Genomic DNA, 18,240 nt, shown 5'->3' with positions numbered 1-18,240 from the left:
TACTGATAATTGTTGGCAATTGGAATGCAAAAGTTGGAAGCAAAAAGGGAAGATCAGTAGTTGGAACACATAAACTTTGGTGATAGAAATGAAGTTGAAGACTGCGTGATAGAGTCTTGCCAGACCAGTGACTTTTCCTCATTGCAAAAGCCTCTTCTCAACAGCACACATGGCAACTGTATATGTGGACCTCCCCAGGTGGGACACACATGAATCAGATTGACTACATTTTAGACTAAGTCAATGAGGAAGTAAAAAATCATCCATTAAAATAAGGCCAGGTGCTGACTGTGGAACATACCATCAGTTGCTCATATGCAAGTTCAGGTGGAAGCTGAAGACAATGAAAACAAATCCATTTGAGCTAAAACATGACCATCTCACCTGATCTTTGGTTACCCTCTCAAGAACAGATTGGTGGATTAAGCACAAATAAGCAAACACACAACCAATGGTGGGATGGCATCAAGAATAGCATATACCAAGAAAGCAGAGTGTCATCAAAAAACAGGAAAGACACTGTCCAAGCGGGTGTCAGAGAGACCCTGACATTTGCTCTTGGATGTGGAGTAGCTGAAGTGAATGGGAAAAAATCCTGAAGTAAAAGACGTCAACAGCTGGAGAATATAAAGTAAGGTATAATGAACTGTGCAAAACAGCGTTAGAAAATAGAAAAGGAGGAACATCCTCAGGATATTGCAAACCTAAAGACATGAAGAAAAAGGTCAAGTCTCTGAAGTGGCAGGACACATCAAAAGATGGAAGTAAAGGAGTCGTTGTACCAAAAGGAACTGGTCTACACCGACTTCTTCAATGCCAACCAAATGGTATTGAAGGAAAACGTCCAAGCTGCACCGAGGGCTTTGGGGAAAAACAAAGATCCAAGAACTGACCGAATGCCAATCGAAATGTTTCAGTAACTAACCTGGAAGACATCCACATCTGTGCCCATTCCAAAGAAAGGTGACCAACATAATGTGGAAATTGTAGAACAATATTATTAATATATCATGCAACTAAAATTCTTGCTGAAGAAAAAAATGATTGCAGCAGTACATTGACAGGGAACCAGTCAGAAATTCAACCTGGATTCAGAAAGGACATTGTGTTAGACAGGGTTATCTAGAGCAACAAATTCAGTGACACAGTGGTACAAGAAAGAGTTTATGTTAAGAAACATATATATATATATATATATATATGGCATCTTGGATGGCATATATATATATATGGCATCCCATCCCAGTCCAACTCAAGTCTTGAAATCTGATGCTGGTCCACAAAGCTGTCTTCTGACTCACATAGCCACATGCTGGTGAAGCAGAATGGTGACCAGAAAGCAGAATAGGTGGGTGCGTTCAGAGATGCATTGGTCCAAGGCTGGTGGGAACACGGCAGAGCACCAGCAGCGCTCAGGGTCAGTGGCCCACAATGGAGTCACTCCTCAAGGCAAGCACAGTGGAGTCCTGGTGAGCAGGTATGTGAAATGGCAGAGAGAGAGGTAGTTCCCAGAATTCCTCGCCCTCATCAAGTTGCCACTTAACAGACAGGTTTGACTCCACTGCTAGTCAAGAGTGTCTCACTCACTGATTGCCATCTAATTGATTCCTACAGTGACACTCTAGAACTGCCTATACCCTGTAGTACTACCACTTAAGATTTCCAAGACTGTACCTCTTCACAGGAGTAGATAGCCTCATTTTTTTCCAGCAGAGTGGCTGGTGGTTTTGAACTGCAAACCTTGTGGTCATCAGTCCAATGTGTTACAACTACACAAGCAGGCCTCCTAAGGAGTGTCTAGTTGACATAAAAGTATGAATGGATCCCCCCCCCAAAAGATGGGGGAAAATTTCAAAGCTATATACTTAAATTATTTTACAAAACAACTGTATCACCTTCAAAGTACTACTCTCCATTAAATTTAACATGTTGTCAAACCTGTGATTCCATTCTTGGAAACATTTTTCAAACACATCTGTTTGGAGGGCTGACAGCACCTCCCTCATTTTTTTCTTCCCCACTTCTCTGTCATCAACTTGCTGTCCTTTCATGTCCCTCTGTATTTGTGGAAACAAAGAGAAGTTTCACAGAGTGAGGTCGGGTGAGTCAGCTGCATGGGGCAAGAGAGGCATGCTGGTTTTTTGTCAAAAACTGGCACACTGAGATAACTGCATGAGCGGGTGCACTGTTGTGGTGGCAAAACCAGTCCCCTGCCTGCCACAAATGAGGCCTTTTTTGTTGCACACTGTTACACATCTTTTCAGAACCTCTAATTAGAAAGTTGGCTTAACAGTCTGACCTGGTGGAATGAACTCCAAATGCACAATGAGTCAACATATGCATCCATTTGGGAAGTTGACAGTTTGTCACAAATTGATATTTCTCCTCTTTTGAAATAAGAAAACCATTCACACTTGAGTTTTTCCCATAGTGCTGACCTCATAAGCTGTGCTCAACATCACACAGTTTCTGTGGTATTTTTCCTGAGCAGGAAACAAAATTTCACAGCCGTACACTGTTCTCTTAAATCAGCCATCACAAAAACGATGTGTGAGCATAACAGTTTTTGCGAAAAAGATTCAGTGTGACCAGAGAGAACCTTCCCAGGTGATACCACAGGGAGCATTAACTCACAGCGAGTTGCTTAATGCTCGCCTAGATGGAAAAATGCATACCAAGAAAGGGGGAAATGCATACTCCACTCCACCCAGCGCAATTCTTGATTTCTGGGGATGCCCCCTGTATTCAACTACCATAGATGTGGAACAAAGGATGTAATTGCAGATGTCAGATTGACTTGGCTGAAAGTAGAGAATACCAGAAAGATGTTTACATGTGCAAAGGCACTCAGCTGTTCGCATCATAACAAATGAGAGTTTCCGAACTATTCATTGTGCACATGCCTAACTTGTACGCAGACCAAAAGGCAGTTATTCAGACAGAATAAGGAAATGCTGCATGGTCTTAAATCAGAAAAGATGTATGCCATGGTTGTATTTTTTCACCACATTTATTCCATCTTTATGTTGCGTGAATGATTCAAGAAACTGGATTATAAGAAGATGAATGCAGCTTCGGGATTGAAGGAAGGCTTATTAACAGACTGCAATATGCAGAGACACACCCATGTGTACCGAGGACAAGGAGAAATGAGGGACTTACTGAAAAAGTCAAAACCACAGTATGCAGTACAACTCAGTGTAAAGAAAGCATTCTCCCTTTGACTAATAGAACACATTTAGATAAAGAGAGTAAAGAAGGAAATTGTCGAGGAGTTACTTTTGCTTGGACCCACGATCAATGCCCATGAAAGCAGCATCAATCACAAAGTGAAAGTGCTGCATTGGGCATATTGGCTGCACAAACCAAAAATACCAAGCTTACAACCATTCAATGAATTCGGACTCAACAACAGGCTAGAACGACCTGTGTGGCTGCCTGGGGTTGTACATTGTTACAGGAGCAGACAGCCTCATCTTTATCTCATGGAATGGCTGATGGGTTTGGACTATTTACCTTGTGGTTAGAAGCCCAATGCATAATCCACTATGCGACCAGGACTCTTTTCTGTTGCACAAGACCTCTTCAAAGTGTGAGAGAGGCAAGATGTCACTTTGCAGACTAACCCAAATCTCGGTATTTTGGATAGCATCATACTCATATGCAGCTGGACAATGAATAAGAAGAACAAAGAACTGATGCACTTGGATCACAATATTTGGGAAGAATATTGAAAATACTTTGGACTACCAGAAGAACCTAGCCAAGAAAAATCTGTCTTGGAAGAAGAGCAAGTGTGGAGAGACCTTGTCTTTTGCACTTTGGACATGTTATCAGGAAATATCAGACTCTGGAAAAGTACATCACGCTTGATAAAGTCACCCCAAATAGGAAAGCCCTCAACAAAGTGTACTGACACAGTACCAATGGGTTCAAAAACAATGGTGAAGATGGTGCAGGACTAGGCAGTGTTTCATCTTTTTACATAGTCTATATGATTTGGAGCCAACTAGATAGTACCTGACAACAGATACATTTTGAAGAGAAGGTATTTAAACTGCATGTGCATTATATACCTGGATGGATGTTAGCCTTTTAGGGGAACAGGAGATCATTTTTAGTAGCATTTGTTTCTGGGGAAAGTTATGTAAGCAATTTGAATACTTTAATGTATTTTTCAGTAGTTGTGTTGATTGGATTTCCTTGAAGGTGGGTAGATATAATCACAGATAGCAATGTACTTCCTGGTGGATTTAGTGTATTCTGACAATGAATTCCACGTCGTTCCTCTTGATTGTGCTAGTCCCAGCATCATATGATTTTCTGATTCAAAATGGTCAATACCAGTTCATCTCAGTGCACTAAGGCCTAGGATATTGATCTTCATGTGTTCCATTTCACCTTTGACTTCTTCCGATTTTCCTAAATTCATATTTCGTACATTCCAAGTTCCAATTGATAAAGAAACTGAAGAATCCTATCAATGACTTCAGTCAGAAAGTGAACAAATACACAATCGAGATGTATTGAGAATTATGTGATTGGAATGAAAAAGTTGGAAACAAAGAGGAAGAAACAATAGTTGGAAAATAGTTGGTGATAGAAACTAATCTGAAGATCCTATGATACAATTTTGCAAACTTTTGCAAAACCAGGAACTTGTTCATAGCAAATACCTTTTTTCAACCACACAAAAGATGGTCCAAGTGGATGTCAGAAGAGACTCTGAAACTTGCTATCAATCATAGAGTAGCTAAAGCAATTGGAGCTCAGCTGGAGTTAAGGAGCTGAATAGAAAATTTCAAAGGGCAGCCTGAGAAGACAAAGTCAAATATGATAACTAAATGTACAAGGACTTAGAACTAGAAAACCAAAAGGGAAGAGCATGCTCAGCACATCTGAAACGGAAAGAACTCAAGAAAAAAATTCAAGCCTCAAATTGCAATGTTGAAAGATTCTATAGGCAAAATATTGCATGATACAGGAAGCATCAAGAGAAGATGGAAAGAATGCACAGAGCCACTGTCTCAAAAAGAACTAGGCGACAGTCCACCATTTCAGGAAGTAGCATATAAGCAAGAACCAATGGTGCTGAAGGAAGAAGTTCAAGTTTCACTGAATGCATTGGTGAAAAACAGGCTTCAAGAACTGATGGACTACTCAGTGTAATGGTCCATAAAGTGGAAGAAGCACTGGAAACAATCGCTTATCTATGGCAGGAAATCTGGAAGACACTTACCTGAACAACTGACTGGAAGAGATCCATATTTGTGCTCATTCCAAAGAAAGGTGACTCAATTGTAGAACGATATCATTGGTGTTGTATACTTCAGATCCGCCAACAACAGTTGCAGCAGCTCCTAGACAGCGAGCCTAGACTCAGAAGACGATGTGGAACAAAGGGTATCGCTGCTGACGTCAGATGGATCTTAGCTCAAAGAAGAGACTACCACGAAGACGTTTACGCGTGTCTCATTGACTATGTAAAGGCGTTTGACTCTGTGGACCATACTAAATTGTGGATAACCTTGAGAAGAATGGGAATTCTGGAACATTTCACTGTGCTCATTTTGAACTTGTAAATGGATCAAGACAGTTGTGTGAGCAGAAGGGAATGCTGCATGCTTTAAAATCGGGAAAGGCGTGCGTCAGGGTTGTATCCTCTCACCATACCTATTCAATGTGTATGCTGAGCAAATCATCAGAGGAGCTGGATTCTATGAAGAAGGCTACGGCATCAGAATTGGAGGAAGACTTATTAACAACCTGAAATATGCAGATGATGCAACAGTGCTTGCTGAAAGGGAGGAGGACTTGAAGCACTTGTGGCGAAGATCAAAGATTGCAGCCTTCGGTGTGGATGACAACTCCATGTGAGGAAGACATCCTCACAGCTGGCCCACTAGGTGACACCAGGAGAAGTGAAGAAATGAAGGTCAAAGTTGTCGAGAGTTTTGTCTGACTTGGGTCCACAAACAATTCTCACAGAAGCAGCAGTCAAGAGATCAAAAGATATATTGCATTAGGTAAATCTGCTGCGTGAAACCTCTTTAGATTATTGAAGAGCAAGGATTTTTTTTTTGAGGACTAAAATGTACCTGACCCAAGTCATGAAATGTGAAAACTGGACATTGAATAAGGAAGACCATTTGAATTGTGCTGGAGAAGAATGTTGAAAGTGTCATGGGCTACTAAAAGGACAAGCTGACATGTGCCGGAAGAAGTCAGGCCAGAGTGCTCCTTAGAGGCAAGGATGGCAAGACTTCTTCTTACGTACTTTGGACATGTTGTCAGGACAGACCAGTCCCTGGGCATCATGTTCGGTAAAGTTAGGAAGGCCCTCAACAAGATGAATTGACACAGTGGCTGCATCATTGGACTCAGGCATGGGAGCAATTGTGAAGTTGGCACAGACCGTGAAGTGTTTTGTTCTTTTGTGCATAGGGTCACTTTGGGCCAGAGCCAACTTGATGGCACTGAACAACAACGTCTTTTTTTCAATATCCTATAAGGAGCACGTATGTATTCTTCTTATAATTAAAATACCATTAATGAGGGAACATCATATGTGAATTAATTTTCCTGCACAGTTTCCTTGTACTAATTTATGATCAATGAGGGTTACTGACTCTGGAGTCAGCAACATGGAATCAATGGAACAGCTGACAGAGCAGGTAAAATCCTTCTGATGTGTTCGGTAGTCATTAAAATGTGACCGTCAATACTGCACAATTGCATCCAGCTGACCAAACCATTTTATTTATTAACCATACTGAGGCATCAATCATTACTCCAATGTCGGCAATATTTTATCATTCTTCATGGCTTTTCATACACATACCTTATTTATTATATACTGACTTGTTTAAGGTCATTTAATCTGATTGTACAAAAATATCTTTAAAACGTCAATGAAAGCTTACACCCTTAGCCTCTCAGACGCCTGCCCTTCCTCGATGCAAGCACATAGCCAGACAGAGCTTCGACCTAAGACTCTACATCTTGTCTTTCTGCTCCTGGTTTGCAGTGTTTGCTCTCATTTGGTCCCTTCATCTCTCTGTGATTCTTTTCCCTCATCTTCTAAATGAAACATCCTTAAGGTTTCCTTTAGCTGTATCAGTTTATGATTCCCATGTTACCTGTTTCTCTCATCTTCAACATATTCCGTCCCTGTGAGGGACGGCGAAGTCCAGAAACATCGCAAACATCAGTGCCTTTGTAGTGTTATCTGCAAAATGAATCACACCAACGAAACGGAACAGGTTCACATCAGAAGAGGATTGCATTTTATTTTGCCCTGACAATCATAAATATTGGGGAAAACAAACAAAAATATTGGACAAAATAGAATTTTAATTTTATTTAAACTTTGGGCCTATCGCTAACATGGTCCAACTCTTTGACCCCCAACTCTTTTCTCTTCCCATTCTACCCTCTCCCACTGCTCTCCTTATCTCCATCTCTGAATCCCAAAGGCCTTGGGGCCACACTATTTAGGAAAAGGCGTTTTATAAACGCGCAGCTATTCGTGACTGTGCGAGTCTTCCAAGCTCCACAACGTCTCAGTAGAATACTTTCCAATGTGTCTCACGGGGCCCTCTGGGAAATATGGCTCACCAAAGGCTGACTACATATCCTTGATATCAAACACATCTGGGACATGACCTCACACCGTTCTTGAATGCTCTAAAGAGGACAGTTCCATCGGCGTGTCGCTGGTTTTATAGAGGATGAATTGATTCTACATGGAAATATAATAGGGACTGTTTTTATCTTCTTAGCACTCATTGTTTCCTGCTTTGTCACAACATTCTACCTTTCCTTTGTAAAACTGCACTTCCTGATCAGTTTTCATTTCAAGAGTTTCAGATTTAGTTGCTCCATCTCAGACCTCCTGGGGTAGGTAGCTGATCTTATTCTGGCTGATTGGTGATTTCTATTCCCTTTGCCCTTTGATGACTTCTTCATGAGCACTTGACCCTGTGTGGGCCAAGTTCTGAGTAAAATCTCAAAACTCTGAGGATGCAATTTGCAGCGATGGCTGCTTGCTTTGTTAATGTGGTAAACTGTGTGGAGGGCAGGTTAATATCATTTGGGCAGTTTCCCTGAGAATAATCACACAGAAAAGAACAGAGTCAAGAGACAGAGACAGAGGAACCGTAGTTGTTAGTAGCTGTGAAAGTTGCTTCAACTCATGACAAGCTTGCCTATAACAGAATGAATAGTCACACAGTCTTGTGCCATGTTTATGATCCTTGTTATGTTTGAACCCACTGTTGTGGACACTGTGTTAATTCCTCTCATTTGAGTTTCCCTTGTGAATACTGGCCTTCTGTTATAGATTGAATTATGCCCTATTGAATTATTAATCCTAACTTCTATGTCTCTGATTATAATCCCATTTGGGAATGGTTTGTCTTTGTTATGTTAATAATTCAAGATTCATGTGGGGTATATCTTAAGTCAATCTCTTTTGAGATATAAAAAGATTAAACAAGAGAGCAGACAGAGAGATGGATTGAGGCAAATGCCAAGACACATGGAGATCTGCAAGGACCTAGGAAGTGGAAACTGGAGAGATTAAGGAAGCAGAGACCTTCTTCCAGAGCATACAGAGAGCAAAGCCTTCCTCTAAACCAGCACATGGAAGTCATACATCTAGCCTCCTACACCATGGGAAAATAAATGTCTGTATGTTGAAGCCATTCTCTTGTGTGATTGCTTTAGCAGCATTAGAGAATTAAGACAGTTTACTTTATCAATCATGATGCTCTTTTCTAGTAATTGGTCTTTACTGATCGCTTTCCTAAAGGAAGCAAGTCAAAGTCAAACGATGCTTACTTCTGAAGAACGTTCTGGTTGTATTTCTTCAAAGACTGACAGTTCTGTTGACAATTCACTGAAGAAGAATATTCAGTATTCTTAATGAACACCACAATCCCAGTTCACCAATTCTTCTAGATTGAAGAGAGGAATAGCTGTGATGAAATCCATGGATCCCCCAGAATCCTGTGTCCAGGGTTAGCTGAGTCAATATGGTGCACCTACCCCAGCCCACTTCCACCCATTGTTTCTTAAATGAGCCTGAATTAATCATATTCCTTTTATTGCAACTTCAAGAATCTCGATTAATATAAGTAATTGTCTCTTGGGAAGATTGTAGTCTCTGTTCAACTTCAGCTAGTGAGATAGTTTATTGTGCCAACCTGGCCAATAAACACATGTGGGGTTAATTGAAGGGTGGAGGGATAAATGGCTCAGTGAGCCTCGCCTTTCTAGTTCTTCTTGGGTTTCTTGCTTTGTGATGGTCGGAACAGGGTGCAACTGCTTTAGCAGTTCTCTACTTCACCTTGCAAGGCTGACTTCCTGCAAGACATCCCCAAAGAGAAGCCACATGGACCTACCCCGATGCAGCCCTGGGTGCTGGAGCAGCAATATGGAGACCTCTGCCAGCGCTGAGTGCTTACACATTCACTGACTTGACTTTCCTCCTGCAGTCGGCATCATTGTGTCTGTTTTGTGAGATGGAGGAGGACTTTGTGGATTGGTTGCGGACATATAGGTTAATGGGTTAATGTTGGACTTGTGGGCTTGGGCAGCACTGGGTTGGGATGTTTTCTTGATGCTCACTTAACCTTTATATAAAACTCTTTTTAAAAAAAATTTTATTAGGGGCTCATACAACTCTTATCACAATCCACACATATACATACATCAATTGTATAAAGCACATCCGTACATTCTTTGCCCTAATCACTCTCAAAGCATTTGCTCTCCACTTAAGCCCTCTGCATCAGGTCCTCTTTTTTTCCCCTCCCTCCCCGCTCCCCCCTCCCTCATGAGCCCTTGATAATCCACAGATTGTTATTTTGTCATATCTTGCCCTATCCGGAGTCTCCCTTCCCCCCCTTCTCTGCTGTCCATCTCCCAGGGATGAGGTCACATGTGCATCCTTGTAATCAGTTCCCCCTTTCCAACCCACTCACCCTCCACTCTCCCAGCATCGCCCCTCACACCCCTGGTCCTGAAGGTATCGTCCACCCTGGATTCCCTGTGCCTCCAGCTCCCATATGCACCAGTGTACAACCTCTGCCCTATCCAGCCCTGCAAGGTAGAATTCGGATCATGGTAGTTGGGGGGAGGAAGCATCCAGGATCTGGGGGAAAGCTGTGTTCTTCATCGGTACTACATCGCACCCTGACTGACCCATCTCCTCTCCTAAACTCCTCTATGAGGGGATCTCCAGTGGCCAACAAATGGGCCCTGGGTCTCCACTCTGCACATCTCCCTTCATTTACTATGTTATATATATATATATACACACACACACATATATATATATATTTTTTTTTTTGCATGATGCCTTATACCTGGTCCCTTTGGCACCTCGTGATCACACAGGCTGGTGTGCTTCTTCCATGTGGGCTTTATTGCTTCTGAGCTAGATGGCCACGTGTTCACCTTCAAGCCTTTAAGACCCCAGATACTATCTCTTTCAATAGCCGGGCACCATATATAAAACTCTTATACATGCGTTTCTGTGGATTAGTTTCTCTAAAGTATCTATACTATTACAGCTAGGAAGTCTTAAAAGTTCAACTTCAGCTGTGAACTGATACCGTGCTGGGCAAAGTAACTCATATGGTTCTTGCCTGAGAAATTCAAGATCAACCATCGACCAGTAAATATAGATATATTCTTGTGGTAGTTATATAATCTGTTGTCAGTTTGAGAGGACTTACTAGTGAAAGGGTGAAGTTTAGCCTGTCAATCAGGTCACAGCCAATGAGGCCTCTGTGTTGGCGTGGCTGTCTCCTGAGGCTTCTGGAAACCCCTGTGTTCTTCCTTGGAGGCAGGAGACCCTCTCTCTCTTCACTCCCTGAGAGTTGCTCTACTGACAAGACTCACTCCCTGAGAGACATCCCTGAGGAGAAACCACATGGACCTACCCTGATGGTAGCCAGAGACTTGGAACTGAAGAAGCCACATGGAGACCGCTGTCAGTGCTGAGATGGTTACAGCACCACTGGATCCACAAGATTTCCCACCCACTGGCCTGTTATCTTCCTGCATTTGGCATCATTGCATGTGCTTCATGAGTCAGAAAAGGACATTATAGATTGGTATCAGGCATATGGGCTAATACTGGGCTTATGGATTGATCTGGACCGGGCTGCTATGTTTTCTCAATATTCAATTGCTCTTGTATACAAAGCTCTCTTTTATACACATGAGTGTCTATGAATTTGTTTCTCTAGTCCACCCAGACTAACACAATTCTTAAATTTTAAAGGAAAATTTCTTTGTGGTGAAACAAAATTTAGTGATAGATAAATGTAGAACAGCGTACTCCGAACTTGCTCATTTCTCCAATATGACAACTGGCAATTTCTCAAAGACTCCTAGGAAAAAACTTAAAATTTGGAGGAAGTAGAGGATTACATTGTTTATACTTCTGACAAATTATAATCTGAGACTATCCTGTAGGGCCTACATACAAGTAGTGCTCCATTTATGACAAGATTTCATTCTTAGGGCTCTATCATTAGTCAGTTCTCAAGTAGCTAGAAGACTTCATGTTTCTTTTGGTCATCTTATTTTTAATTATGCGCTCCCCTTTCATCAGAAGCACCTTCACACATCAGTTCTTTATTTATATGGGAGGTTAGAAACACTACATATAAATTTACAGATGGGTTGACTACCTCTCAACTCAACTCACTGCCATGGAGTCAGTGCTGACTTACAGCGGTTTGCTGTGGGGTTCAGAGATTGTAAGTGTTTGTGGGAGTAGAAAGCCCAGTCTTTCTCCCTCAGAGCTGCTGGTGGTTTTGAATGTCCAACCACTGCAATGCAGATTGCAGCCCAACTTGTAACCACTAAACCACCAAAGGTCAAATGTAAAAATTGGTAAATTGTAAAAATATACTCTGATGATGAAGAGTTGTACTATGTTGGCATTTTGTCAGTTGTAGTAATAACTCCATTTGTGTGGAAAGTTCAGGATCATCTGGGTTTATCCCTGAGGATGGAATGGTGTTTCTGGTCAGAATATTAGTGAATGCTGTCTGCAAGTTCCTTTCCTTTTTCTGTCATATATTTTGTAGTCATAGCTCACTGCTTTCCAATTCTGCTGATTGAGTTTAGCTAATCAACCAGCATTTGGGTCCATGTCTTCAAGCAATTGAAGATCCTGATTTTTTTTAGGAAACTAAATCTATACAACAGTGTTTTGAACAGTAAATCATAAAACTGAGCATCTATGAATGAATACCTGGCATCAGCTAATTATGTACTACGACACTGTATGTAGTACATAGTACTAATGATAAGATTACAAAACCAAATAAATACATAAATTAAAAGATGATTGTAAGTGAGGTTTTACATAGCTCAAATGCTTCCTAAACTGGGGACTACCAGTAGATGGGATCTTAAATTTTTCTCTGTCAGGCTAAGGAAGTAAAGCACATATGCTCTTTCTAGAAGAGTTACCTGGCACAGGCAGGAACATTTGGGAGTCTACGAACACCAAGGGTTATAAAGCTTGGAGAAATAGGTGGCAATGGGAGTCCATGCCTTGACCAACTATTTATAAGAATATGCTTTTCAGTTGGCCCACACAGTAAATCTTGTTCCTACTAGCAAACGCTATAGTGCTTTTAATAAAATATGCTCTTTACAGAGCACAATTTGATTTATTCTTGTGTTGCTCCATCTAAAGTCCGCTTTAGATAAAGCTTACAACCTTTGCCAAGTTTTTAAGACTTCCAAAAATCTTTGTCAAGCTCTGGAGTTAGGAAGATAACCATGTATATTTGGAACCAAGCGTGGTAAGATTAAAGTTGATTATATCAATGAACCTTCAACCATCTTGTGAGCTATTTTATCTTTATTTTACCAAATTTGGAAAAATACCAAATAGATTGAGATACTCAAGATGTCACAACTAGGCATGTCTGCTTGCCAGAGCTTATGCTCTTTCTACTGCACCTTAACCACGTTTGCAGTCCGGGTTTAGTTTTAGCCCATCTCTGTTATCCTGGGATAAGATTATTCATTCACTCAATAATCATTTACTGAATTTCACTTATATATACTAGGCTTCTGGAAGCCATAATTGAAAATAATATTACTCCATTTGTTGGAAGCTTACCAGTGGAGAAGACATACCGTATATACTCGAATATAAGCCGACCCGAATATAAGCTGAGGTACCTAATTATTACCTGGGAAACCAGAAAAACTGATTGACTCGAGTATAAGCCTAGGGTGGAAAATGCAGAAGCTATTGGTGAGTTTCAATAATCAAAACAAATGAAAATAAAATTACTAAAAATTGAGACATCAGTGGGGTAATGTATTTAAATATTTATTTTAAATAAAAAGACAACAAGTCATTTAACATTAGTAAGCCAGCACAGTAAGTGGAAAATATGTTCAACAAAAACAATAAGGTATTAACAATGATACCTTAAGAGTATTATTCCCTGAGCTCAATCAGCTACCAAGCTAAAATGTAAAGAGTTAAAATCCTTCAAAACTGGATTCCTCATCATCATCCGTATCCCAATGCAGAGCTTCAGCTGGTGTGAGGTCATCATAGATGCTGTCCTCACTGAGATCGCCATCATCACCATCACTGCTGTCATTTTCATACAAAGCGCAGTCTTCACTGCCATCCATTAGTATTAGCATTACTAATACTACATTTCTGGAAGGCACGTCACACCATGTCTTTTGGAATGTCTTCCCATGCATCTCGAACCCACTTTGCTATTAACTCTATGCCAGGCTTCATGAGATTTCCTCCTTTTGTTAGTTGGGCTTGACCAGATGACATCCATTCATGCCACATCCTTCGCACACGGTCTTTAAAAGGCTTATTCAAAGATACATGTCATAGGACGGCTCTGATTGGTTAGATGTGAGTAAAGAAACATTCAAAACCCTGCAGTGTCAGCGGGGCTTTGAATGAACAGGGGAGAAAAAGCAATCACCCATGAGATAACGGGCGCTCGTCCTGTTACCTCAGGGGGGAGGGGCGCCCAGCGAGATGTTACACTTCACTGGGGTACCACTGACCCATGTATAAGCCGGACCCCAGTTTTTCAGTACTCGGCTTATACACGAATACATACAGTAGTTATCAGCATAAATAAGTAAAACTGCTATGGTGTTTAAATTGTGATGTGTTAAGGAGGATGATGGGATTAATTGAAAGAGGCTATCAATCAGACTATTGCCCATTAAAGAGTCAAATGAAGGTGTCCAGATGACAGTTGGAAATACAGGCCTGAAGTTTAAAAGAGAAGTGAGTGAGAACACAACTTTAAAAAGAGGATCAGAGAGGAAAACTGTGTCAGTCCCGGTGGACTAGAGAAACAAATTCAGAGACACTCATACGTGTGGAAGGGAGAACTTTACATCAAAGAGCAATTGTACATTAAGAAAACATCACATCCCAGTTCAGATCAAGTCCATAAGTCCGATAGTAACTCATATGTCTGGTATCAATCTATAATGTTCTCTTCAGACTCATGCAACTCATGCAATGATGCCAAATGCAGGAAGGTCACAGGCCAGTGGGTGTAAAGTCTTGTGGATCCAGTGGCAGTGGAAGCATCTCAGCATTGGTGTGGATTTCCATGTGGCTCCTCCGGCTGCAGGATTCTGGCTCCATCAGCATAGCTCCATGTGTCTGGTCCACAGTAATGTGTAGCAGAGAGTCAGGGTGTCTGACCTCCAATGAGCTATTTATCTCCTTTGTGCCTCCAAATGAGGTCACCAAGCTGCGACCTGATTGACAAGCTAAACTCCACGCCTTCACTCTTAATAGTCTCAGGTTGACACCAGGTTATGTAACGACCACAGAATCCTAGAATGTGCTGCCTGTAGTCCAATAGCAGCTCGACTTGCCTCACTCTGACTGCTCAATCTAAACAAGTGCAAAGAACTGGAGGCAAGGGAGCGCTGGTGTGTGAGTAGCTCACAATTTAGCATGGCCAGAGTGTGGGCAGAAAGGGGCCACGGGAAAGGGAGACCGTGGGTATTGGTGTGCAGAGTGGCAAAAGAAGGGATTAGAGAAGTTAGGGAATAAAATATCATAAAGTGTGTTGTAAGGAGCAGGGACGATGCCCGGATAGAAATCGGAGAACCATGAAAGGGTTTGAAAGAGAAGAGCTGTGTTTGGAAAGACATCTGTGGCGTCAGTGAAGAATGAATTGAAGGAGTCTCCACAGACACCATCTTGTTTATCCTCTAGCAACCCTCATTTTCCTTCCCTTTAAAAACAGTTTTAGCAGCATATAATTCACACATCATACAATTCAATAGTTGAGTCACATCAAGGAGTTGTCCAATCATCACCACAATCAGCTTCAGAAAATTTTCTTCATTCTGTTCTCATCGTCATTAGCATCCCTTCCCTGTAAGACCCCCCCCCCCCACACCCAGCCATATCCCCAGGGAATCATTCACCTACTTCACTGGCTCTACAGAGTGCCTATCCTAAATTTCATATACAGAAAAACACTTTAAAAGACTAACAACAATAACAAAGTAAAGCAGATAAAAACCTCAATAAAAAGAAAGCAGACAATATTAAAAATGAGTAAAAATTTTAAATGGATCATAAGGAAGACTGAAAGAATCATAAGGAAGATTAAATGATATGGTGCTAATGTTAACTCAACTTCATCTGCAATAATCCACTTGCCAATACATTCTGCCTGATAGCCAGGCTGTGCACACCTGGTCTGTGGTCAGAGGGGATTCACCAGGGACATAATTCACAAGTATTTCCCCTTCACTTTTCTTTTTTTTAATTGAAACAACTTTATAATGTGTCAAAAGTGAGGTCAAATGATCTGATATTTTATTTTGACCTAACTACGTCTGCCACTTCGACTCTACAGTGCTCTCTGTCTGGTAACAGGGCTGTTCACACCTCTCAACTATGACCTGAGCGGATTAGCCTGTGATTAATTTGTGTGTGGCCCTGAAAATGCATTGAGAGATTCCACTGTCATCCAGAGCCTTCTGCAAACAAACCAGGTGTCACAATTTAAACTCTGATACCATTTCCTCCGTTAGTTTTTGGATTCTAATTTTTACCATCCTTGGATCACACAGGCTGGTGCACTTCTTCCCTGTGGATTTAGCTGATGCCTCCCTTAGATGGCTGCTTGTTTGAAGCCACACCTTTAGGGCCCCAGATGCTATTCTTTCTGATATTGGGACACCATCTAGTTTCTGCACCACGCTTTGCTATTGCACCCATATCTTCATGAGGATGAGCATTAAGCCAGGCCATGTCATAGAAATTAATTGTTTTTAGATTGGGTATAGTATTAAATGTACCCCCAATCCATTCACGTATTTGTGGTTTATATATGTCTCTGGTTCACCTTAGAAACATCATTGTCATTTTTTTAAATTAGATATTTGAAATACAACTTTATTCTAACGAAGAGGAATGGGAATGACAGTTAACAAACAAAACATCACCACTGAATATTGTGATGTGACTGTAGCAGTCTTGTAGTTGAATTTCAAGAAAGAAAAATGCGTTCCCAAACAGCTAGATATGTGGGTTCAAAAAAAAAAAAAGAAAAGGTTTTTAACTGCCACACTCACTCCGAAGCCCATTCATCTCCTTCAGCATCCCAAAGATGAGCACATTCTTCTGAGCTCTGTAATAGGAGTGGCAAACACGCTGCACCACTGACGTCACAGGACAGTTGCCTGTAAAACTAGACTTCTGACGCTGGGCTCCAGCTTCGTTCTCTCAGGTCATCATCTTCATCCGGGAGAGCGGTTGTCTGTGCAACCTCTAAATCATGCTCAAACTGGGCTGCCAAAGCTGGGTCCCTAACAACCTCTGGTGGGACCAGAGCAGGCATGGCCACAAACTCCAAGTTCGGATCGCCAATGAGTTTTCTAGCAAGCCAAAGGAAGGGCTTTTCAACGTTGTAGTTGCTTTTGACAGAAATGTCATAGTACTGAAGGTTCTTCTTTTGGTGGAAGACGATGGATTTTGCCTTCACTTTCCTGTCCTTAATGTCCACTTTGTTGCCACACAGCACGATGGGTATGTTTTCACATACTCGAACCAGATCCCTGTGCCAGTTAGGCACATTCTGTAAGTAACCCTTGAGATTACGTCAAACATTATAATGGCACACTGGGCTTGAATATAATAGCCATCTCTCAGTCCTCCAAATTTTTCTTGACCAGCTGTATCGCACACGTTGAATTTGATAGGTCCTCTGTTAGTATGGAACACAAGGGGATGGACCTCAACACCTAAGGTAGCTATATACTTCTTCTCAAATTCACCAGTCAGGTGACGTTTCACAAATGTCGTTTTTCCAGTACCACCATCACCCACCAGTACGAGTTTGAACTGGACTTGGGGTTCTCCTTGGGCGGCCATCGTGATGGATCTTCTAGAAGCGTCTCCGGGCCGCGTCTGACTGAGGCCATCATTATCATTTTATGTTAGAGAAAATTACCACTCATCCCCTTAGGGCATCACTTCCCCTGCCATTGAGTTGAGGCTGACTCATGTCACCCGATAGGACAGGGTAGAACTGCCCCTGCCAATCTCTGAGGCTAAAAGTTTTCCCAGGATTAGAAAGCCTCATCCACCCCTCAGAGCTGTCTGATGCTTTTAAACTTCTGATCTTGTGGTTAGCAGTCCAATGTATAACTACTATACACTGATAGTCTTTCTGTTTCTTCCAGACCCACTGACTAGACACATAGAGGCAGTTTTCATCTCTGTCCTAGGGAGCCTCACTGAGTCACCACTGGGACCCCTGGTCAAATCTGCTTCCAGGTGGTTTTCCCTCTTACAGGAGGAGCAGCTAGCGTGAAAGCATGTGGAGAAGGTTCGAGTACAGGCACCCGACCTTGTTTTACTCATAAGGTTATGCCATATGCTACACGGGCAGAAATGAGAAACACCCTCATGTTCACGGCTTTTTATGATAAGCCTATTTGGACTGGCACTCAGTTAAGACTGAGAGATAGGAAAATCACCATTATGGTAAAGATGAAGCTTAGGACCCCAGAGATCAGATAGGGTATGAAGGTTTTAACACATGAATGCGGTCTTCAGTCTTCAGTTCCATAAAAGTGGTAACAGAAATAAAATGTTTATCTGTTCCTTCCTGTAAGATAATTGGTCAGGAATAAAGGTGGTTAGGCAAGTAAATACACCCCAAGGGCAGCATC

The 18,240-nt window shown here is 41.6% G+C and overlaps 1 pseudogene; it reads right to left on the bottom strand.

The window, feature by feature from the left end:
- Positions 1-16,754: 16,754 nt before the first annotated feature.
- On the bottom strand, positions 16,755-17,459 carry LOC142445823 (GTP-binding nuclear protein Ran-like; annotated as a pseudogene).
- Between the last annotated feature and the right edge of the window lie 781 nt (positions 17,460-18,240).

This window comes from Tenrec ecaudatus, chromosome 4 (genome assembly GCF_050624435.1).
Source record: "Tenrec ecaudatus isolate mTenEca1 chromosome 4, mTenEca1.hap1, whole genome shotgun sequence".
Classification (NCBI taxonomy): Eukaryota; Metazoa; Chordata; class Mammalia; order Afrosoricida; family Tenrecidae; genus Tenrec; species Tenrec ecaudatus.
This window is presented reverse-complemented; position numbering and strand designations above follow the sequence as displayed.